Source organism: Cavia porcellus, unplaced genomic scaffold (assembly GCF_034190915.1).
Source record: "Cavia porcellus strain 051 isolate PalLab524CR breed Dunkin Hartley unplaced genomic scaffold, mCavPor4.1 scaffold_2, whole genome shotgun sequence".
NCBI lineage: Eukaryota > Metazoa > Chordata > Mammalia > Rodentia > Caviidae > Cavia > Cavia porcellus.
The window spans coordinates 30,332,005-30,356,990 of NW_026947485.1; the positions used below are offsets into that span (position 1 = coordinate 30,332,005).

Sequence of the window (24,986 nt, forward strand, 5' to 3'; positions counted from 1 at the left end):
CTGTGACCATGTCTCACCATCTTGCTATAAAACACTGAATTAATAGGTCTATTAAGATTTCTATTAAGAAATAGTTGATCTAAATTCCAACACATTTTACTGTCATTAGAGTGACAGTGAAATGTGACAGTGTGCCTCCTGAAAACAGAACCTTCATGGTATAATTGTGCTGACTTACAAAAAAGGGTAGGAGCTTGAGTATAAAATAAAATAGCTTTATTAGAGAACAATCCTTTGCTTACCCTGAAAGTTGAATGTGAAGTTTAAATTTTTACCTAGAAAAATATACTGGGAAAGAACACACTTTAGAAGGCTTATATTTGAGAAGCCGTTTATACTTGAGAAGTACTATGTTCCTAGACATTTTGTATAGGTCCCTGTACTGTTTTATACATTATATACTCTTTTACTAAAAAAATAGAAACCAAAAATCTAGACCAGGCAGTACTTCTTATGGAAGAGTCTGAGGTGTTACTTGTTCAAGGCTACCTTTGAACCAGATGGGCCCTTGCACCCAGCCCCCTGGCCTCTGTCTCCATGCTTCTCCGTTTCACACCTATGTCTTTTGTTTTGTTTTGGTTTGTTTTCTTTGGTACCAGGGATTGAACTCATGACCGCATGCTTGCAAGGCAGGTGCTTATGCTGCTGAGTAAATCCCCGGCCCCAACACGTATTTCAGAATAAAAATGTGGACAGCAGTGCGATGACAGGAACATGAACATTAACAAATGGACAACATGACTAATGCAAAGTGGTGACAAATCTGGGTTTTACATTTGAGTGGGAATTGGGGCTGCTCGGTTTGTTTTATTTTAAATCCACTTTTATCTAAAAGCAGGCAAAATTTTTCACTCATTTAACAATTAAGAACCAAGGCTAAGGCAGAGTCTTTCTGCTTTTTATTATTATCATTATTATTAATTTTTTTTTTCCTGGTACCAGGGATTGAACTCACAACCATCTGCTTGCAAGGCAGGTGCTTATGCCACTGAGCTAAATCCCCAGCCCCTATTATTAATTTTTTAAAAAAAATTTGTACCATGAAATCAAGTCAGCAGGCACACCAGTGTTTTCTTTTCTTTTTTTCATTCTTTCTTTATTTTTGGTACCGGGGATTGAACTCTCCACGTTGAACTTGTCAGGTAGGCGCTTGTGCCACTGAGCTAAATCCCCAGCCTTTTCTTTTCTTTTTAAATGAAACAGTACACATTTGCTTGGGCTGTATTTCCACTCTGAAATAACAAAGACTAATTTTTCTTCTTTACTGCCTTTACTTGAGACTCAAGGGCTAAGGAGTACTTGCAACCAGGGCTGCTTGTAACCTCTCTCCTCAGTGACACTCAGAGGCTGCAGAGAGGTGGGGTTATTAGACCCACAGACCTCTGAGACTTGGATCTTAGAACTCTACCCTGAAGGTGACAGGACGTCATTTATAGTGTTTTTTTGGTACTAGGTTTGTTTTTGGTTCTAGGGATTAAACCCAGGACCTTCACGCTGAACTATATTCCTAGCTCTTTTTCACTTTTTATTTTGAGACAGGGTCTCACAAGCTGGTCATGGACTTGCAATCCTCTTGCCTCAGCCTCCCAGAATTCTAGGATAATAGGCACCCAGCTGGGGTAGTACTCCAGAGTAATCTCCAAGGTTGACACAAGCTAAGAAGCCCAAGCTTCTGTCCAGAGGAACCTGGACAGAGAGAGGGGAAACACAGGAGGGAAGGCTCAGATGAGAACCACAGAGAAAGGGTGATTCTGAGCTGGAGACAAGTCACACTGGAGACAGGAAGTCTTTTTCAAGCCTGTCCTATATTAGACATAAAGTACCAGCTGCAGAATGAGGATGAAGAAGCAGCCTTATACAGGTAAAAATTTAGGGGCACACATGCAGATAACTCTAACCCTAACCCACTTCTTCTCCAGTGGGCCCCACGCCCCTGCCTAAGGAGCTCCTCTGTGCTGACACTCAGTCTCTCAGATTCCCGATAGAGGATGGCAGCTGAGGTTTCTTACCAGGCTGTTTAAAGATCTCCAGAGCAGGACAGTAGTTTTAAAGGTCATTTTGAATAAATCTAAACTTCTCAGATTGTTACACTTTTAATGATATCAGCAATAGAAAAACAAAGCTCAACAAGATTTTACTGGCTGATGACAACCTTGAGGCTTCAAAGGGTCAACAAACCAATTAATTGTATGCTAGAATAAGCCAGTTCCTAGAGTTTGCCTTCCTCCTGACATCTACTGCGATCCCCTTGTCCCCTGCCAGAGGGATTTTTTTATCCCTCTAGGCACAGAAATTTGGCCTTGCTACCTTTCAATTTCAGTGGCCCTCATCTCCTGCCAGCTCATCGCCCAGCGAGAGGCCAAGGCCTCAGCTCTGCAGGGATCTCCAGCCCCCTGGCCCCACCAGCTCTGGCGCCTCACCTTGCCAGCCTCCTCTGGGGCCGGTCTGCCCATCAGAATCTAAGCCCACCTGCTGCCTTGCTTGAAATAACCCCCTGGCTGCCCCCTAGGCTTGCCTCCCGGTCTGCCTGTACCCCATGCACTTTCAGCTTCACACGCATTAGGTCAAGGAACCAGCTCTGTGGAGTCACCAGGTGACCTACTTCCACTGAATTCGATGGTCGCCCCTCAATCTTTCCAACGGCAGTACACAGACAGCCTGCGCCCCTTCCTCCGAATGTGGTCTTCCTCAGCTCCTGGCACACGCCCTCCTACGCCGCGTCCAGCCCCAGCTCTCTGCGGCCTGTCTCCTTTGCACTGCACTTCCTCTTGTTTCTTCTCTTCCAGCCCCTCTTGTTTTCTCCCTCTGAGCAACCTTACTGGCTCCTGTAATTTTCATTACCACCTACACAAGGCTGCTGTCTAAATCTATAGTCCACTTTGGATCTCTCTCTTGAGCCTCGTCCTATATATTTCCACTGGAAAGTCACTTGTCAGGAATACCCAGATGGATCTCTCACCTAACCCAACCACAAGTCTATTCCCACCAAGTATTCCCCACTTCAGTGACAGCCACCAACATTTAGCTGGATGCCCCAACCAAAAACTAGTTTTTCCTTGGGTCATCACCAATCTTTAAACTCACCACCAGTCCTGTCCATTCTACGTCCTAAAAAGGTCTTGAATTAGGTCACTATATACTGTGGTCAAGAGCCAATCTATCTGGGTTCCAATCCTGGTCCTACCATTTACAATTACATGACTAAACATATTCCTAGTCCTTACCTGTCCAGCTGAAGTAAGAGTAGTACATATCCCTAAAGACAGTTTGGGGGGTTAAATGAGTATACACCGGAGAGGCCTTCAGAGCAGTGTCTGGCATCATAAGTATTCTTATGTGCAGGACATGAATGATATCCGATGGTCATCATGTACAGCATCTCCGAGCTGGCCCAGGGCCTCATCATCTCTCCCCTGGACTATTCAAAGCCCTTTCCACTTGGGCCCCGTCTGGCTCTCTCCAATTGTGCTTCCACAATGTGGCTAGGATGATCTTTCCAAAAGATCAATGTCAACATGTCCTTCCCCTGTTTCTTTCCCTTCTCCTTTCCAAGGCTTGCAAGCTCCTGCCTCCTCCTCTCCCACTTCCACATCCTGACCTCACACTCCAGAAGCATGCACCACCGAGCTCCTCCAATGTGCCGTGCTCGCCCTGCCCCAGCCTAGTGCGCACACTGCTCCTCTGTTCTCCTGGCCTCTCTACTGCTCCTCATGAAGTCCCAGCTTCAATGACTCTCCAGGTGTCCATGGCTCTCCAAGTCTGTGCTGAGGCCCGCGCTGTATTTTATAACTATTTAGCATAGCAGCTGCCTCTTTACTTGTCTCAAGCTCAAAGAAAGTTTAAACGCCCTGTGATGGTCCAAATCTCTTCAGTCTCCACTGAAGTCATAATCCGCAACATTTGGGATATCTGCAGGTGATGTTACAATGGGATTGGTGCCCTTTAGAGAGATGCATGAGGGATTATTTTTCCTCCCTCTCTTGGCCAACGAGGACGCAACATGAAGGAAGCTATCTGCCAGCCGGGAACTGAATCTGAAGGCTCCTCGGTCTTGGACTTCCAGCCTGCAGAGGTGTGAGTGTCTGCTGTGAAAGCTGCGCAGGCGATGGTTCAGTGCTTTGCTCCAGCTGCCTGAATGAAGCGTAGGAAGCAGGGTTGCTTTCTCATCTTCACATCTTCGGCACCTAACAAAGTGCCTCGCTCAACACAGGTGCTCAGCAACATCACAGGACATGAATAAATACATATGACTTCCCTAATAGAAAGTAAAACAAGTTTTAAAGTGGGACGGTGTTTCCTTTTTATTTAAGAGTATCTTTTCACTAGATGCCTTTCTGAGATACAACACAATGCATCCCCCTGGGGATGAGAAAATGCTAGATTCACAGTTAAGCATCTGACGGTAATAGGGATTAATGATGATGACAATGGCAACAGTGACACTTCTGGTCCAGTGACAGTGTGTCAGGCACTATGCTGAGCATACCCTACACAGCATGTCACCCTGTCACCAGGAAAAGACTCCAAGGAGGGTACTCTTATCCTCGAGTACATCAGAAAAGTCCATAAGGGGAAGCACACTCATGCCTAAACTCCTCTTCTGGAACTATTCACAAAACAAAACAGAATGTTCTTAACTAATTGTCCTTTCTCTCAAGGGCCGTGGCAGGCAACCATGAGCTTCTCCCTTTCTCTAATAAGCAACAGTCAGGATAAGGACTGAAGGCTGTTACTGCTGACTTCTTGACCAATAACTGCCCAAATGTTCCATGTCTGGTCTCTTTTCTGTAGTCTTATTCCCAAATTTCAGCATTGAAGGGTTTGAGGCCTTAATAAAAACAAACAAACAAACAAAACAAATTCAAAAAACGACTGTGTTCAAGCTATCTGGAAAAAATTCTATGAAATTTTCAGTGTCTATTCACAACTTACACTAAGATTAAAACACTTTTTTTAAGCTAATAAATTCTACTTTAGAAAGGTTAACTCTTCTAAGCTTTGGAACGTCACCAAAAAAGAGGAGGACTATGTCAGATGGACAAGTTTTTTAACGTATTTTTAAAAGCTATCTAGGGACAAGATTTGTCCTGGGAGCTGTATTTGGCCTCCGGGGACACTGGGAACAGCCACGGGAAGGTTCTGCTTGCTGGGAGGAGACACACACTAAACATCATGTTCTTTTTAATGGCTCTGATGATATATATCCAAGTACTAAAAGTCAAGTTTTTGAAAGATGCTTGCTTTATTCTGTTAATTAGTCTGAAATCTAACATTGGAAGGAAGAGAAATGGACAGTATGTTCCATACTCCCCACTTATTAAAAGAAAAAAGAGACAAGTTCTGAGGAAAGATGAGGGGAGAAATCGTTCAGCTTTAATAAAGGAAATTAATACTTCTGTTCATAAATCAAGCTCAAAATAAACTATAAACCATATTTCTAAAACAGTATATAGAGTAGTTTTATAAACCACAATCCTTACATGAACTCTAGGTTTTATGATTTTAATGTGTGTGTGTGTGTGTGTGTGTGTATCTGAGATGGAACCCAGGGCCTCAAATACATTAGGCAAGCACTTGACTGCTGAGTTACACTCCCAGCTCTGAACTCTGGGTTCAGATCATTATCTCCGAACTTGCCCAGAACTTCTATAATTAACTGAAATAATGTTTCATTTTTGAAACTATTATTTGTTCACGCAGAATTTATGTACATATAACTAAGAAGATATAATTCATATGGAATGACTTTTCCCCTTATGGATAGGAATGAATGCTTTCACACACATAAAGTGAGGTCTCAATACAGTAATATGAATGATAAGGATAATTCTACAAGTTTAATTTATTGCCCTAAATAGTAAGGTTCCATAATCCACACAATTAGTGTCTAAGGAAAAGGCTCAGATTAACTAGTTACTACAGCAGTGCTTGCATACTGTCCTCACTCTAGATACAAAATTAAAGAATAAGTTCAGAATAGAAAAAGAAACAGAATCACAAGATCACCACTAAAATGCACAGTTCCAAAGTCTACCATATTCTGAGAAGCAAAAGTCTGATTAGAAGAAAAGAATCAGAGAAATAGTTGAACCAGTTTTGTAGTCAGTGGTCACAGGTCCACTAAGAAACATGTTTAAGGTAGCAGTATTTAAGCATTATTTTTATGCTGAATTAAAAACTGGAAGGTTCAATAACAGCATTCATCCACTTTTTCAATAAAGACAAAACTCTCATTTAATCTAACAATCAGTACTAGTAGTTATTTGCACTTCATATGATTGAGTGCCTGAAAAGATAATAATACCATCATTTGCATGGAAATTTTCACTTACAGTATTGCTTTGAAGCTCATCTAGTTTCTTACTGAGGTAATCAATCATGTTTCTCTACTTACATATAACAGAAGCATTAGAAATATAGGAGTTCCTTCTTATGCTCACTGTAACGCTCACTGTAACATACTGATTTTGTAAATACCAGAGCAGTGATTTCAAAAACAATGACTTCAGCTCGGTGTGGTGTCATACTCTGGAGGCTGAGGCAGGAGAATCACCGTGAGCTTAGGCCAGTCCAAACTACACAGTAAGACCTTGTTTCAAAAAAAAAAAAAAAAACAGCACAAATCCAACACAAAGAATCTGGTATTTCTGTCACTCACTCAGCTTTTCACCTTTTTAACTACTGCTAGATGTTACATGTTAAACACAGCTCTATCACAGGCACAAAGTTATGCCATGTATTATATGTTACTTACTTACATGTTATATGCTATGTATTATGTTTATCCTAATGTAAGAATATCTAAAAAGATTAAGGTATACAGCAGTTTTAAAAGGAAATCACAAAAAGCACTGACATGTTTAAATATTAAGCCTACATAAAGTGTGTACCTAATGCATTCAACAATCTGTAAAGAAACAAACACATAGGTTAACTACTTAGGGAAAATTACTTGTTTTTTTGTTTTTGTTTTTGTTTTTTTTAGCTCAAAGAGGATCAGTATGGCCAGGCACCTTTTAGACAGAGAACTTTTTATTTGTAACAAAGCAAACCTAGAGGGACAAAACTCTAGTTTTCTATATGCTGTCTTATGAACCACAGATAAATAAAAAGCAACAACCCAGTTCCTAGCACTTGCCACCACTATGGCCGCCTGCTGGCCCTATGAAGACTGTGGAAAGGAAGGCAACTGATGGGAAAGTTTAGCTTGGGATCAAACATAAAAATACAGTACGAAGAAAGAAATGGACAGCGAGGGATGCTATGGGCTGTGGAGCCCTATTCAGTCCGTATCTGTCTAACACCTACCTACAGTATCATAACCAAGAAAAAGGGTCTTAATCTCCCAGGGTCCCACCTACAGAAATAGAGATAATAATGCTATCTTCCTCCCAGGGTTGCTGTGAGAATTAAATGACATTATATAACTAAAACCCTAGGCAACAGTGCCTCTTATGTGCCGAGACTCAGTGAATATAGTAGTGTTAATATAACAATATTTCTGGACTAATTGTTCTAGTTAGGGATTAATTCTCATGGGAATAGACTGTTATTTATTGCCCTGTCCTTGGTAAACTATACTGTATTATAAATACACAGGCATGATTTTCATAAAATAAATATATAAATATGTACATAATGATAAATCTTCATAATATTTATTGTTGGCTAAAAGGGTTCTAAAATATTCAAAATCATATTTTGAAAAAAATAGTGAATTTACATACACGGCTGAAAAAAGTTTAGGCTATATGTCAATTTGTGAGCATAGTCACTTCTGAGTGACGGGATTATTGTTAATAGTTTTAACCTTTTTTTTCTTTTGTTCTATCACATCTACATAATGTTCTATAACATCTACATAGAAGATAAGAAATGAACATTTTTCAGACAAACGAAATCACGGAAATATGGGATGTTGCTGCTACTATACTGAACAAGGGAAAATACTCACAGATCCATCACCAGTGCAAAGAGCACACCATGACAAGCAACACAGAGCACAGAGGCAGGCATGGCCACAGGACTCTGCTGGTGGAACGACAGGGAACCTAACTGCGCACTGCCTAGCTACTTCCCAGGCACAGGCCTGGGAGTCACTTCCGGGTTTGAACTCCTGACCAGTTGATACAACTGTTTTTCACCTACACAACACTGCACAGAGACGTTGCTCCCTGCTCACTGGAACACTCTGGCTTAGCTTCCAGCACCATCTGCTACCTTTTCACTTACTGCACACCTTCTCAGTTTCCTTTACTGGTTCTCAGACATGAGTCCATTGCTTTGATGCCACCCACACCCTGAACATTCCCAAGTGCCTGTCTTCAGTCCTGACCTCTCCCTTGAATTCCAGACTTGAAAACTAACAACTGTCTGCTGCAGACAACTATTCTGAAGTCTAACAGCACCTCAAATTCTCATAGCCAAAACCAAGATCCTTGATTTCCACCACCCTCCAGAATCTACTCTCGCTTCTCAGCCTCTTTTCTGTGAATGATAACCAAATTCTCCCAGTTGCTGAGATCTACTTCTAGAGTCATCCTTGACTTCTTTTTCTCATGCCTCAAACTCAAACCTGTTGACCTTACCTCTATTATATACCCAGAATTCTACCATTCCTCACCACCTTCACAGTTACTGCCAGGGCAGGACCACTGTCTTGTCACTAGATTATTATAATATCCTTCCAATCAGTTTCCCTGCTTCTAGCCTTGTTCATGTTAGTGTATTCTGAACACAGCACCCAGAGAGATGCGATTAAAGTATCCACCCATCATGTCACTCTTCTGCCTAATCTGGAGTGACTCTGCATCTCCCTTGAGGAAATGCCCAGTCATGGTGCTAGCACTGTCTCCCCTCACCCTCTTCCTCCTCCTACAGCCAGCAGCCTCATTCCAATTACACCATATGAAGCAGGCTATCACCTCAGTGTCCCCTGTCCTAGAGGTCACTCTCCCAGGAGTGCTGTTCTCCGAGATGGTCACCCTCTCACCTCCTTCAGGTTATTTCATGAATACTTTTTCACTTAGGCAACTACTCTGATCCTAATATTAGTACCATAAAAACCTCCCCCACCTTCCTTCTTCTCCCTCGTCTGACATTTCTCTACAGTAGTTTCACTTTTTAACCTCATTTGTATCTCATTCACTTCATTTACTTACAGTGTCTTCACAGCTAACACATCAACTCTGCAAAAGTAGAAAATGTTGATTTTGTTCTTTCCAACTAGTACCTAGAAAATGGCACAGCAGACACATAAACATACTGGTAAATAGAATTTAATGGTTTGCCCTTACCTCTAACATGAAATAAAGAACTGCAAAATAACCTGGCATTTGCATGTGGATAATCCTGTTGTTACCACTGTTGTTATATTGAAGATGTGTCCCAGGCCTGCCAGTCATGCTCGGAATTAGTCATGCTTTGAACTGTGGTCCCCCACCACCCTCTTTATCTACCTCAGCACAAAGGTTGGTGACTGAGAATTCCTGCAACACTAAGATTCTGGAAAGGATTAGATTCATAGACCATCTTCAGTTTCTAACTCTATAAATAATTATCTTAATCAAAATTAGGGCTTCTTGTTTGTCTTCTGATGGAGAGGGACAAAAGGGAGGAGAAAGAGAGATTAAGAGATTAGCTGTGATCACTGAAGATTCCAAAGGGTTCTTGATCTTGCTTCACTGTGTATCAGAAATACTGCTTCATGCTAAGGCTGTTAAAGGGTGAGGACTCTGTCCTGGACGTCTGGTCAGCCATGATGATACAACCATATCCCACCCAGGTTACGTTTCAATGCAAATTACCAAAAGATAATCACTGAATAACCTCTATCTAGAAATCAAGAGAAGAGAAAGTAAGCCATAACTCCAAGAGATACAGAAAATAATATGTTCTGTTATGGAACCTCCCAAATTGCTTATGGAGACACCAAGCCAAGATGGTATAGATACAGAAGACAAATGACAATTCTCTTTAAAGTACAGAAGTCTCACAAAACTCAATTTGATATCCCATATTTCATCTGTAATAGTGATGGTTAGGGCCGGGAATATAGTTCAGTGGCACAGCACCTGTGTGGCAAGTGTGAGGCCGTGAGTTCAATACCTGGTAGAAAAAGAAAGAAAGAAAGAAAGAAAGAAAGAAAGAAAGAAAGAAAGAAAGAAAGAAAGAAAGAAAGAAAGAAAGAAAGAAAGAAAGAAAGGGTTAAGGTTCTCCATTCATTCAAAAGAACCCATGGCCTTTAGTGACCAATAATAGTACCTTTGCTTGCATAACCAACAGGTGGTTACTGCAGATAAACTGCAAAACACTGTGAATCCCAATGAGGACGGTAAATTAATCTAATTGAGCTGAACACAGAGAGTCTTCAAGTGGGTAAAACTGCATCTCAGGTCCCTGAACCCAGAAGCAAGCTGCTTTACTGAGAAAACATACAGATTTGAGAGTGAAGCAATTTTGTGGAGCTCACTTTTTGATTCCGTAAGAGAAATTCTTTTCTTATACCCTCAGGTCCCTTAAGAAAGGAGTAACTTGTTGAATCATATTTTATCAAAGACCCAAATACCAAAGTTGGAAAATTTAGATTTCACTTACTGGCCACATATCAAGCCTGGCTTGCTTGTCTTATATCACTACAATGAGATTAAATCAGAGAGAAAGAAACACACAAGTGTATAGAGAACAAGGTTGTATTTTTCACTTTATATGAGTGATGACACGAGAATTTGATCTCTCATCCTTATCAACCCAGGCTTTTATCTTCTTCATTTAATACAAAACAAACAAACAAGCAAGACAGTTACTGTATTCGGCATTAAAACTCTCTCCCAGCCCCAACATGTTTCCAAGGAGGATCAGGTGGGAAGGAAAATTGTTTTAAAGATGGCACACGGGCAAGCCCACATGCAGGTTGCCCTAGTTACCAAGAACCCTCACTGTGGATGCAGTCTCCCAGTTGACTTCAGAATAGGGAACTACTGAAAAATGAGTGCATTTACATCAGGGCAAAGGATAGCAAATAAAGAAATTCCCTAGTATTGCACACATGATTTTTCTTCCAAAAATTGTATTTTTTCACTTGCTTTTGATACTGGTTTAACTTCACAAAGTATTTTCATCACACAACAAGTCAGGGAATCTGGAGTTAATGTTCCAACAGCCACTCTTCCAATAACCTCTCGCACACCTGGCATGGTCAGCGTCAATGCACCAACTGCAGGATGTCATCACTGCAATATATAGAACTCTAGAGCAACAAGACAACACGGGGTTCTGGGGAGACACAGGGTCTCACATGCATTAGTAACTCATTACATGTCGAGGCCTTTTTCCACGCAGAAGGAACACAGCCACACACAAATATGATATGCTTTTCTTGATGAGGATCAACTCCAGTGTATTTATTTCATTCACCACATGCTCACCCCCCAATATACAAGAGAGTCAGTAAAAAAGGCTATGTTAATATAGCAATATGCTTGAGAATTTTAAACAAACCAGTGAGGCAAATCACTTATGGTTTTCATACCAAGCATACCTCTGACAGGCTGCATATAAATACTTCTTTCAGCTCTGCACATTATGCACTCCACTATGAAACACTGTACTATATAGGAACAAGAGACATGCAATTCCACGGGCTTCAGAAACACCGGTTTGTATGTTTACACTTTCACCTACCATACAGGCCCCATGGTCTAGTGGACGAACACAAGGCTGGGCCTGAAAGAATCTGAGAGCTTACAGAACTTCCTTAGTTCCTGCCAGATCCTGAGCTTCAGAAAGTTATTTCAATTATATCTCAGTTGCTTTACTCCTGGAAGACAGAACAAAGCTGACTTCAAATTTATAACTGCAGCAGAAGCAGCTAAAGTTTGAGCAGTTCCAAATGGTTCACACTGCAAACATAAAATTAATCTGTCATTTAAACCTTAAAATTAATCTGTCATCTAAATCAGTCGTACAGGTAAACTTTTTAATCTGTGCCTCAAACATCAACCAATTCACAAACTTCCCAAACCTCCCACTAGAGTAAGTTTCCAGTGATTATTGAGTGAAGCACCTTAAGGCACTCGGCACCATGTACAGAGTTTTACAACCAGTCTCCTGAAGCAATTCTGAGTACTTTTAAAACCAGGTACATCCTATTCAAATATTAATCCATGTGGTGGTGTTGGTGTTACAGGAAGTAGAGCAAAGAGCTATGGAGGGCTGAGAATGTCTTACTACCTGCAGTCACTGTCCACACCGACAGAACCTAAACTGGACATGTGTGTCATGATATGCACCATGAAATGGCCAAGAAATGAGTCTATCTCAGTTTGCTGCTTAAATCAAAAATTACACTCTACACTCTAAGCCAGAGATCAACATGGAAGACCAACAGGTTAAGTTAAAATGTAGTCAATCAAAGGTCCAAGAAATAAAGACATGATGACCTAAGTCACAACCTTATTAAAACCGAATGTCATTCTGTAGTGGTTCAGGAGAAAGAACAGGTAAAGTAATCATTACTCTTATTGGATACATACATCTAACTTAGTTTACTGTCAAAGAATTCAGACAGAGTTCTACTCTTAGATTCTAAGATGAAACTAAACATTTTTATGATTTATTAAACAGTGGCCTACAATGAAACCAAAGTGACATAAGAATAAAGGTGTTTATGTAACATCTTATCTGAGCCACTCTCAATTTCCTGAGCCAGGGAAACATACTCTGTAGAACAAATGGGCCGAGTGAAGACTATTCTTTTCCAGAGGGCAGGCTTTTCCAGGAGTGATTGTTAACCTGAAATACAGCCTCAGTGCTACAAGTTCTCTGTATTGCATCCATTTATTCATTCAACAAACACTCACCATTGATTTTGTACCAGGCACTACGCTCACCATTGCTTTTTTCTAGTTCCCAGTCATTCTCAGCCTCAGTTAATTTCTTAATTAGATAAACTCTGTGGTCTCTTTTCAAATTTACCTTTTCCAGAAATCCTAAATATATTCAACCTCCAAGTTACCAGCTAAGAACCACCAAGCGATTACATTTTGGTGGCATGACAGTTCATATCTTTGGTGTCCAAATAAATTTAACCAGAGGCGAAAGATCTCTGTAATATACATTATAAAACATTGATGAAAGAAATTGAAGAGGAGAGAGAGATATCCATGACCTATATCTTTTGTGAGTTGAAGGTTGATAAATGCCCATATAATCCAAAACAATCTATAGATGTAATACAATCTATTAAAATACCAATGCTACTGATCACAGAACTAGAAAAAAGCAATCCTAAGATTTATGGAAGCACAAGAAACACAAAATAGCCAAAATTATTCTGAGCAAAAAGAACAATACAAGAGGCATCACAATACCTGACTTTAAAATATATTACTGAACCACAGTAACCAAAACAACATAGCATGGGCATAAAAACAACATATAAGCCAGTGGAACAAACAGAAAGCCTAGAAATAAACCCAGTCATCGATAGCCAAGTTATCTTTGACAAAATATCAGAAACACTGGATGCTAAGTCTCTTCAACAAAAAGTGATGGGAAAGTTAGACATATACATCCAGAAGAATGAAACCAGACCACTCTCTCTTACCACATACAAAAAAAGCCTCAAAATGGAATACAGATTTAAATGTAAGACTTGAAACATGAAAAAAAATTTTTTAAGAAAAGGGAAATATTTCAGGACAATGGAGTGGGCAAAGACCTTTGGGTAAGACTTGAAGGTAAAAGTGGGGCAAAATAAAATGAAAAATTCAAATAACTTTAACAAAGAATGGTCTAGTCCTTCCCTTGTTCAGGAACTCTGGTATCTAATATTTTTCTGATAACGATCTAAGCACTACCTCCATGTACATCCCTCAGCTTCCCATGAAAAAGCATCTGTAACAATAACAGCATTAAGCACTTCCAATGACACCATCTCAGTCAGTTATCGACAATGTGAAACAGCTAGTATTTAACTCATTTTGTACAAATAAACTAATTTGTCCTAACTAATGCACTAGTGAGTGACGAACTAGGACTCAAATTCTGTCAACAGGTGGTTGAATCAGGGGTTTTTCTCACTCCCTCGCCCTGCCTAACTGTTCAAGAATTAACAAAAAACAGTAGAACGCGGTGACCTCATCTTGCCTGTGTGAGGAAGGCCAAGTAGGCATAAAAGTCAAGACAAACTCAACCTACCCAGGAGACACGAATCTAAGGCCTGTAATCTAAATGACCTAAGTCAATTTAAATAGTACCTAATGAGACATCATCAGGAAAAAACCTAGAAAGCTGCAAATTTTAAATTACATATTACTCAAGAAATCAAGAGACTCTTGTACGTCATACTCATTAATGAGTAAAAAAGAAACATCACTTCCTTAAAAATCAGAATTTGAAAAGAAGCATGGTTAAGAGACAAAGTCAACTAAAAAGGTAGATTCTCTGATGAATAACAGAACTTAGCAAATTAGGTGAGAAAGGACTGTGCTTTCTGCTCCCTGGTCCTAAGATGAAGCCATGGCGAGGGACTCACATGGCTGGCCTCAGAGTGAAACGGTAGCTCAGTTACCTGCAATTATCCCATCTGAAAGCCTTGCCCACAAAGTATTTTAGATTTCATCAAAAAGTTTTCTGTTTTCCCCTTAGCCTTGTGCAGCGAGCAGTAGAAAACAAAACTGGCATTTTTTTAAGTGGGAAAAATGCTTACAATCTGGTTCACAATTTCCTGAGACCTTGTTGCAGTGGATGTCTAGTTATGATTGAAGAAAGGTAAGGCACTGATTAATAGACAAATCTTAGTCTGTTTCATGTTGATACAATCTGAGTATCAAAGTATTTACAGATAAAAGGATATTCCCTTGTTTTGTATTTAACAAAGTAACACTAATCTAATTAAATGCAGTAAGTATTTCTTGCAAATCTACAGGCCTCCCTGCACCCTTATTATGGCTAAAGGAACAGAAATAAGAAACAGAGAATACTGACTGGTTAATTGGGTGTGGTGGCACACACTATAATCCCAGAACTCTAGAAGGATGAGCAGAAGGATTAAAATCTAAGCCTACTCTGGGCAACTGAGCAATTCAGCAATTTGGTAAGACCTTGTCTCAAAATAAAAATTTGAAAAATGCTAGAGCTATATGTCAGTGAAAATGTCCTGGGTTCAACCTCCAGTATGGTAATAGGGGAGGGGAAGAGAGGGGAAGGGAGGGGAGAAAGAAGCAGGGATGGGTGGACAGACAGACAGAAGGAAGAAGGGATCTTATTTGCTTCTATATTTTACTTTTTCATTGGAGACTCATTTTTAGGGTTTTATTTGTTAGTGTTTTGTTTCACATCATTATTGGTTTATCTGTTGACTCATTCATCCAGTAAGCTTTTTACTGAGGTAGAACATGTAATACAGGATTTCCCTTTGATTTTAAAATAAAAAACAGTGGAGTAGGGTTCTCTAGAGAAGCACAATCAACATGAAATACATGCAAATTATACAAAAAGATTTAGGTAAACTTACTGGATTAGAGTAAAAGCGTCACAGTGATCATCTGCAAGATCAGAGGCACCAGAATCACGGGACGTCACTAACATGACAGTGGAGGGCAGTTCTTTAGCTTCATTCACTGAAGCAAAACTTGTAGGGGAGACCTCGTTATTCAAATCAGATGTTGATTTTCACTTCAATGAGGTGATGAACTGTTTCAATTTTCTTTCATTTTGAAGATGCAATATTATAATGCAGACAAATTACCACACTAATAAAGGCACACTTGAAGTTTGTAAAGCTGGTTTGAAAAAGAACTGAATGTAGGATCTGTCTTCAAAGTTTATTATCAAAAATATTTTATTTTCATTTTTAATCAAATGACAAAATAAATATCATAGTAGCATTTTAAGACAAGATCAATTATGGCAACAATGAAATTACAATGATAATTAACCCCAAGTCTTGATTATTGCTAGCTCAAATGATGTGGTCCTGAAGCACACAATATGCTGTGTTCATCCATCTCCAGCAAAAGTGATAGCAGGGCCCCCTCCAGGTTGACAGTCAGATAAGCCAGAAGCAGGCCAAGAGGCACAGAAGAAGGGCCGCCGCACAGACCCGGCGCGCTGAGGAGAAAGCACTACGTCCAGAAAAATTTGTATCAAGCACAAAACTCACTTTTTAAAAAAGGCCCACTGATAATCTCCCTCTTAAAAATGATTACTCTCCCTTGTCAGAAGAATGATGAGGAGCAGATCCCAACCCCTGGAGAAAATGAAACGTTGCTGGTGAGGAACAGAGCCAGGTCGTTTTCTGGAGGATGAGAGTGAACACAGGAGTGGTGCTCAAGGAAACGATCTGGGCCTCTGGACACAATCCCAAAGGAAAAAGGGATGGGTGCTGGGCTGTGGGGAGGTGACAGAAGCATGAGGCACAGTTTCCAGATGCTCCAAGTCTATGCCAGTGAGCTGTCTGTTACCCTATAAGCCAGTGGCGATGAGCCTACGGCCGCATGCCGCAGCGGGATGTTTCTACCGTTGAAAGCTCTAAAAGGTTTGCCATCACTGCTATAAGCAATGTTGTAGAACCAAAGCTGTTTCTGTTGCTTTACGCAGACAGGGCTTAGAGATGGAGATGAGTACCACCTTCATTTTACACAGAGGATTAAAGAGGCAGAGTGAGTCCTTATGGAACTGACTAATGGCAAAGTCATTCCAGCCCATGTACCTGACGATTCCCTCCTGTCTTCCCTCCTGGGGATAGCTGTGAGGCTCTGAACAATGGCTACTGAAAAATTATGGCAGGTCATCTCCATTATGAGACGACACACTTCTCTCTGGCCTTCAACATTCGACAACTGCAAAAGAAAACCTATACTCACATTGCAACTACAAATCTTACCAACTAAAACCTAATGTTGGCCAGGCACTGTTCTAGGAGCCTGAGTTCACTCACTCTTATAATGTTTATGACTTTGAATGCACTTGTAACCTAATTTTACTGATAATGAAGCTTACAGAGGTGCTAACGCTCATACCAATAGATCAGTGGCAGTCCTAGACTCAGACCCATTTTCTAGCACTTTCTACTTCACTACTGGCCCTTAATATTTTGCAAAAGAAAAAGTTATTTAATCAGTCGACTAGGAGAGTTACACATGAACTAACTCTTTGCCTGGTGAAAATAACTGAATCGCTATATAAGAAATAAACAGATTCTGAAAAATGGTAATAATGCTTCTAAATTTTGGATATAAGCACCGACCCTCGGGGAAGTTTTTGCAAAGTTCCTAGTTTTCATTTTGAAAATCTTTGTTTCACGGATCATAAAATATTTTGTTTTTTTCATTTTTCTTTTGAGCAAAAACAACTCTGTACAAGCAGAAGAGAAGGCTGTGAGCTTCTCACAGGGAAAGGTTAACAAGCAAGAAGAATTTTCCACGCAGAATAGGCACTGACATGCAAGCCCCTCAACCGGACCATGGAGAACTTCATTATTCCGGGTCACAGAATCCTGCAGCCGGACAGCTTCCCCTGACGCTTTCACCTTCTGGTAACCACCTGCCACCTTTACCTTCTAGAAACACAGGAACCTAGCCAGCCTGGAGAATTCTGCTCTCTGAACTGAACACAAATACCTCATCTTTCAGTCTGCACATGGCCCTGAAAACCAGATCTCACGCAGTATAGTGCTACTCACATCTCTACAAATTGCTACCTTATGCCTGTGGGAAGCTGGCCTCTGTAAAGCTAGAACATTCGAAAAAAGTCTGTTCTTAACCAAGGAAGACCTACAGCTTTGAGCTGGCTTTCGTTAATATATAGACCAGACAAATACCAGCCAGGCAACCTGGGCAGAGAATGACCAACTTCATTTTCCTAGGATCTGGAAATATGAAAAATGAATATAATATGTGTTCTTCCCTTGAACAGGACAAGCTTGGTACATATAGACTACTATACTACTATTCACTTCAAAAGGTAACTATGATATTAAGACAATAAGTGCATGAACGCAGAGGGTTAGCAGATGATACAAGAAAATGGGACAAGGGTCTAGGGTGTAGCTTAGTGGCCGAGTATTTGCATAGCATGCATGAGGCCCTGGATTTGATTTTCAGCACTGGAACAAAACAAAAAACGGGGAGGACTGGGTACAGGACAAGAGAATTAAAGAACTAACAAAAGGTCCTCATGGACTGGGCTTATAAGATGGGTAGTTTTCCAGGCAATGAAGTGGGAGCTGAAGGGACATTCCCAAGAGAAGAGACAGTGTGTTCAAAGATTCATTTTATGAAGTGGCCTGCAGCCCAGTGAGTAAAGACAAACAATGTCTGTGTAAGAGGAATGGCAGAGATGAGGAAAGGAAGGGTCTCAGATTATTACAAAGGTCTTGAAGGCATCAAGGAGCCAAGGGAGGATTTAAGGCAGGAAAGTAACATGCTAAGGTTGTATTTTTAAAGTGATTCTGGCAGACACGCCCAGTATGGGCAGGAGTCTATCAGTGCTGTGCAAAAGGAATAAAATACAAGCCACAGAGCTGAGCCACATATATAATTTAAAAATTTTCTACTAACCACATTTAGGATAGGAAATATCAAGAGAAATTAATTTAAAAATATATTTTAAATCCTGAAATCTAAACTATTATCACTTAACATGTAATTAATATCTTTAAAACTATGAATGTGGTACCTTACATTTTTTTTCATACTAAGTCTTTCTAATCAGGCACACTAGCAGCAGATCTCAGTGGGACTGGTGTGTTTTAAGTTCTCCGTTGATGTGGCCAGTGTCTACCACACCAGACAGCACAGGTCTTGAAAAACCGCGACACCCTGAGGAAGTTGTAGTCAACAGTTCCAACATAAGGTGAACAAGTTTTAGGGAAATCTTTCTGGCTGTTGTATATGTTAAACTATGACTGAAATGCAAATTTTAAAATATTAACTAAAAACTTGTAGATACTAATTTCCATGGCTTAAAAATAAAAACAATCCAGCAGAATACAATGCACAGTGTTGCTCCCATCCTGCATCTGTCTACTCTTTCCCTACCCATATCACTCCCCACCCACCTGCTACATGAACCCCCTTTACTGACATCCTCCTTCTGTTTGTGTTTATTTGGTATTACTCCACGCAGATACAGCAGAGGTAAACTCAAATTTTGACTCTTTTTATATTAAGGGTAGAATACTATTTTTTATTTCTTGCTTACTTCATTTAATAACACATCTTGCAGATATTTCCAGATAGATATATATAGTTTCCACGTTCTCTTTAAAAATGCTGCACAACATTCCATTGTATGGATGAGTTGTGTATTTAGTCAGTCTTCCACTAATGGATATTTGAATTGTTTCCAATGTTTTCTATTACAAACAATGGTTTAATGGAAAACCTCCTGTGTATGTCACTTTATATGTATTCAGATGTATCTGCAGGAAAAACTGTCAGCACCAGATTGCTGGGTCAAAGGGTAACTGCATTTGTAATCAGGATAGATACTGCCAACCTGGCTTCACAAGGGTTGCGCCGTTTTGTGCTGCCTTAAGAAGTACAACACTAATTTTCCCACATCTAGTCAACAATATTGTCACTCTTTAGAATTTTTGACAACCTGATAAAACAAAAAGTACTACTTCAGCATTGTTTAAATTTGCATTTCTCATATTCTACGTAAGGGTGAAAATTTTTTCTTAAGTTAAAAGACAATGCATTTCTTATTTTATGAATAATTGGTTCCTGTTCTTTGCCTTTTTTTCTATTATCCTGTAAAGTCTGTCTTATTAATATGTAGCAGTTCTTTATACAAAGAGATTAATCTTTTGTCCACTGAAAATAGTTTTTTCTGCTTATCATTTGTCCTTTGAACTTGCTTATGGTTTTTTAAAAAATCAGGTAAAAATGTTTTATTTGAATTTAATCAACTTTATCATTTTCTTCTTTTATTGTTTCTGGATTTTGAGTCACTTTTAACAACCCTTCTTTTCAAGGTTGTAAAGAAATTAATGTATATTTTCTTCTTTGATAATTTTAAGTGGAACCAAATATACATTCACATTTTGAAATTCTTTTAAAAACTATCCATTTTCAGCTTAGTGGTAGAGTACTTGCACAAGTATGTGCAAGGGTCTGGGTTTGATCCCAGCACCACATACATGTACACACAAGATCAATTGTCATTATAAAATGGGAATAAACCAGACATTTTCTAAATTCCTTTCTGATTTCTCCTTCCATTTGTTTTCTTTCTCACAATACTTTGTGAATATTTCATTCACATCTAAAGTGAACTGATCAAGCTGGAGTTCATTTGAATGACATGAGATACAGGACCAACTTCCCATTTATCTGGATATCTTGGCCAAGTGCCATACCAAAAATTTCATTGTTGGCCTCCTGGAAACACATTTTTTAAATACTATTTTATTTGTGTAAATATATCTTATAAACTCATGGTTCTAATTCTCTAGTCTAGACACTACGGAGGTAAACAAAATTTATGCTATTCAATTACTTGTGGGAGCTGCCAAGTTTTGTGAAACTGAATTCATCACCATGAATATCTTTTAAGCAAATGCCTAACTTGAAGAAATACACAGGCACAAATTGCCATTCAGAATTGTACAATTTGAGGTCACTAAATTATCTTTTGCAATTAATTTGTTTAAAACGAAAGCAATACAAGACAATGAAGGTCTGGCAAAACTCTCATTGATGACAGAATTCTGGTTTACTCAAGCTCATTTTATATGATCACCAGTGTGGTATTCCAAAGAATTATGACAAAGAAAGAAAGGAAGGGGAAAACAGGAAATTGAATCTGAAAATGATCCATCTCAGCTGGAAAAGCTAAAAAAAAGTTTTTTGTTTCTGAGTTTTTCATGAAAATAAATAAAAATACAGAACATTTCATGAACTTCTGTGTCTTTTCTTACATGGGAGCCATGCCAATCTTGTCTGTATAGTTCTGATTTTAGTGTATATGCTGCTGAAGCGAACACAAATAGATTTGATACTCTCAATTTTTTCAACTAAAACTTTCAGATGGACTGAAGTTTTAAAAGTAAAAATGTGAAAGCTATAGTGTTCTATTGCAAATGCTTTTGTACCTCCTTTCTTAATCCTTCAAGTTTTATTTGATATGTATTACACACATTTCCTTGTTACTTGAAGCTTTGAATTTAATTATTACAGATCAGTTTCTGAGAGGAGAAAAGATGGGAGGGGAGAAGAAGGGAAGGGAGGAGAGAGAGAAAAACTGAGGGAGAGGGAGAGAGATTGAAGTCAGGGACAGGACAGGGAGAGAGAGACTCTGGAAGAGGAGGAGGAGAAGGGGGAGTAAGAAGAGAGAGACAGACAGACAGACAGAGATAGAGAAGAGACAGAGAGAAATGAGTAGCATACTTCAAACACAACAAAGGATCAGTCCCTATAGGGTATGCTGAGGGATTAGACACATGCTAGAAACTTCCCAGGGGAGACACGGTGGTAGATTATATAAATAAAAATAAAGCGATTGTAAGTAAGAAGTAAAATGAGGAAGAGGGCAGAGAGAATGCCCTGGAGTAAAAGGGCCCAGCCATGAACAAGGCGCATAGAGCCCAAGATCTCTGTGACGTTTCTCCAAGAAAGAGTTAAAGTGGAAGCCAAGAGCCCTGCAAACCAAGAGACCACCCCATCTCCCTGATCACTCCCACCCTCAAGAAGCTGCCTCTTCTCAAGGGTGCCCACAGACAACTGTTCAGAAACCTGCTCTCCAGCCCTGGGACAACTCTCCCGAATTCATCTTTTCTCAGCTTGCAAGTTCCTAATGGAGGTAATTTGCCTTTATAACACCCAAATTGTTATGGCTTATGTCTAGATGTGCTCCCAAAGCCTCATGTAGTGATAGGTGGAGCTTTTTCAGAGATGGCTGAGTTTACAGTGTGTGATGCTGGGATTAAGAGTGTGAGATTAGGGGCTGGGGATTTAACTCAGCGGCATAAGCACCTGCCTTGCAAGCAGGCGGTCGTGAGTTCAATCCCTGGTACCGATAAAAATGAAAAAGACAAAAAAAAGAGTGTGAGATTACTAAATCCGTCCAGTGAATGGTTTGGAGACCAATTAGAGAGAGCAAAAACAACAAAGGATCAGTTCCCAGTAGCCTAGATACAGCATAAAAGTAACGGAAAGGTAAGTTTAAGGCCCCTTGCTTGCTTGTTTTGCTATCTTTGCTCACCATGAACTGTATCTCCTCAGTGATGCCTACTGCTATGCCAAACTGCTGTGGAGCCAGCTGACTATGCCCTGAAACTTCTAAAAGCTGTGAGCTCAATAAACCTTTCCTTCCTTAATTTGTGGGTGCTGGGTTATTTGTCCTAGAACAAGAAAAGTAAATAAAACACATGCCTCTGAGACCAACTACTACAGCTATTAACTATTAATACTACTGTTTTCCCTCCCCTCCAACCATACCCTATCTCACTGCTTGTGTCAATATGTTATTTTCCAACTTGCCTGGACTCCTAACACCTTAGATTTTGGGCATTTTTGACTCAACCCTCCCTGATATACTAAGGTACCCATTCACCAAGTCTCTCTGTAACACTACCTCAACTCTCCTTCCCTGTTTCCTGTACTCACCTACTTCAGACCCTCCTGAACTACTTCATAATTGCTTATGTTTTCTTGTTTCTCATTCCTCCTTTTGCAATCTTCTGTACATGCACCTGCCATGAAATTTTCAAAAATGATCAAAAATGTATGATAGTTTCCCCATTACTTATACAACAGTGTGAAATTATGCCATTAATCACTTTATTCATTCAAAAATCTTCCTTGATTAGCCATTATGTGCCAGACACTGTTTTAGACATTTGGGACATAGTAATAAGGAGACAGTGTTTAATCTTATCTCTTAATCTGATTTTTTCTGCCTCTCATACCACTAGCCCCTGACACAATTTTGAGCATTATCTCTACTTATACATTATCTCTTTACCAGTATCAGTAGTTACATTTGAATTTTCAGCAATTTGCATTTGTATTGTCAACAATGTCTACAAAATGCCTATTATGTGTTGGATCCAGTAGCAAGTGAGCAACACAGGGTGTGATCTTTTCTGTCCATCTACCCATGATGTCTTCTTACCTGTGACCATCATGCCTCCCTTTGTGTTCACTGAAATGGAAATTGGTACTCAAAGTGACTCCTGAATCTCATAAAAGGGCCAACTTATCCTTTGCTTATGTTGAAGAAGTCAAATGTAACAAGAGCACAGTTGTATAAATGTGGCCAATGAAGGTAAGAATGCGTCATATTTGTATGTTACTTTATGGGGTCTAGAGCTTACTGGAGCAAAGGTTGTGAACTCATATTCACCAGATTAAACACACTTCAGGTGTTATTTTAGGCAGCGCTTCCATTGTTCATAAGTAAATATGGACCCTTAATTTAAAATCCTGTTAATGTTGTGCTCTTTGCTGTCAGTGAGTCCTATAACCTTGCAGTCTGTCAAAAATCCTTTTTCAAGCTACCTTCAGACCTAGAGTGTGGTTTGGTGCCAATATTCACAAGGAAAGAAAAGTTTTCAAGATCAAGAGTATTCTTCACATTTATGAAAACTTTTGAAATACAGATGCTTTCTACTCAATGGCAGTCAGCAAGTAGCACTATTTCTGTTCAATTAACTGAACTGTTAAAAGCAGGGAGAAACTAAATCACTCTGAGCTCCAGTTTTAAATCCTCTAACTGTAGCTTTGTTGAGAAAAGAAACAAAGCATGCCTGGGCCCAAACCAAATGACATGTGAACACTTCCATCAGGCATACAGCTTCCAGAGTAGTCCCTGGTATGCTCCCAACAACCAGTTCCAGCTTTCACTCCCCTTCCTCCCCTAGAGACAGGACATCTTCCACCCATGCTGGACAGCCCGCCATGTCTGGAACATGCTCTGCAGCACAGCTCATGTGATTATCACAACTGTATATACTAGAACTCGGCCACCATGACCCAGGTCAACCTGACAGTAACTGCTGACCTAGACCCAGAGCTAGAGCACTTTTGGGTCTCTCCTGTTGCAAGCTCAGATTGGTTGAGGCAACCAGAGTAGGGCTAGTCAGTGGGCTTAAGGGTTTAAGGAAACTTCTCCAAATGAGCAACAGAGAAGGAAACAGGGGTTCAGCCAAGATGATGATGCAGTCTGCCCTTCAACACACCACAGATCCAAACTGACAAAACACTAATTGTCACTGCCTCTAAGAGCAGGTCAGTCCTACAGCATCAATCTGCACTAGTGCCCATGCAATAACAGCATTCATTTGTGCCTTCAGCCATGCTTTCACTTAAGTGTAGGCAGGTCATTCTCAACAGGGCAAATCCAGTAAACTCTAGTTAGCTAGAAGCCAATAAAGTATTAATTTCCTTTAACCAGAACGACGGGTTGGCTCATATAAGTGAGCCACAAGGAACTTACTATTTCCTTGACACACCAAGTTATTGATATTATCTCTGTTTAAAAATCTCTGCCTCCTCTATCAGAAGATATTAGTTACATTTGTCCTTAAGGACATACATGTTCCTTCCCTGGAAAGCCTTTTCCAATTGCCCCAGCCTTTCCAGAAGACTTTCCAGCTACATGACTGTTAATGGTTTATATCTAGGTGTTCCTCACGAGCCTCAAGTACTTGTAGCCAGGGCTTTTGGAAGAAGATTGGATCATGCAGCTCTATACTTGAATTGCTGTTACGAGGCAGAAGAATCAAGTCACTCAGGTACACTTCCTTCTAGGCTCCTGCCTTCTTTCTCTGCTTCTTGGACACCATGATATGAGCAGCTTTTCTCCATCCTGGCCCTTCTACCATGTTGCTTCTTCCTGAAGTCGGCTGACCATGCAAGGACTGAAACATCTAAAATGTGAGCCAAATAAACCTCCCCTCCTCTAGTCTTCAGGTGTCACGTATTTTTGTCCTAGCAATGAGTAAAGTGACTAAGACAATCCCCCGCCACACTTAC

At 40.0% G+C, this 24,986-nt stretch overlaps 1 protein-coding gene, 1 long non-coding RNA gene and 1 other non-coding gene across 5 annotated transcripts in view; all 3 read right to left on the bottom strand.

Annotated features, from left to right (window-relative positions):
- Jazf1 (JAZF zinc finger 1) overlaps positions 1 to 24,986 on the bottom strand; it is a 326,310-nt gene that overhangs the window by 244,216 nt on the left and 57,108 nt on the right. The window lies entirely within an intron of this gene.
- The window catches only part of LOC134473970 (uncharacterized), a 96,505-nt gene that overhangs the window by 15,016 nt on the left and 56,503 nt on the right, over positions 1 to 24,986 (bottom strand). Inside the window, exon 2 of the long non-coding RNA XR_010044481.1 lies at positions 1 to 22,702. This exon is cut by the window's left edge and continues 15,016 nt beyond it. This is a non-coding gene — a long non-coding RNA (uncharacterized LOC134473970). The remainder of the gene's footprint in view (positions 22,703 to 24,986) is intronic.
- LOC111756245 (U6 spliceosomal RNA) lies at positions 20,888 to 20,995 on the bottom strand. Its single transcript, XR_002790723.1, has one exon. It is a non-coding gene; the product is annotated as a U6 spliceosomal RNA (small nuclear RNA).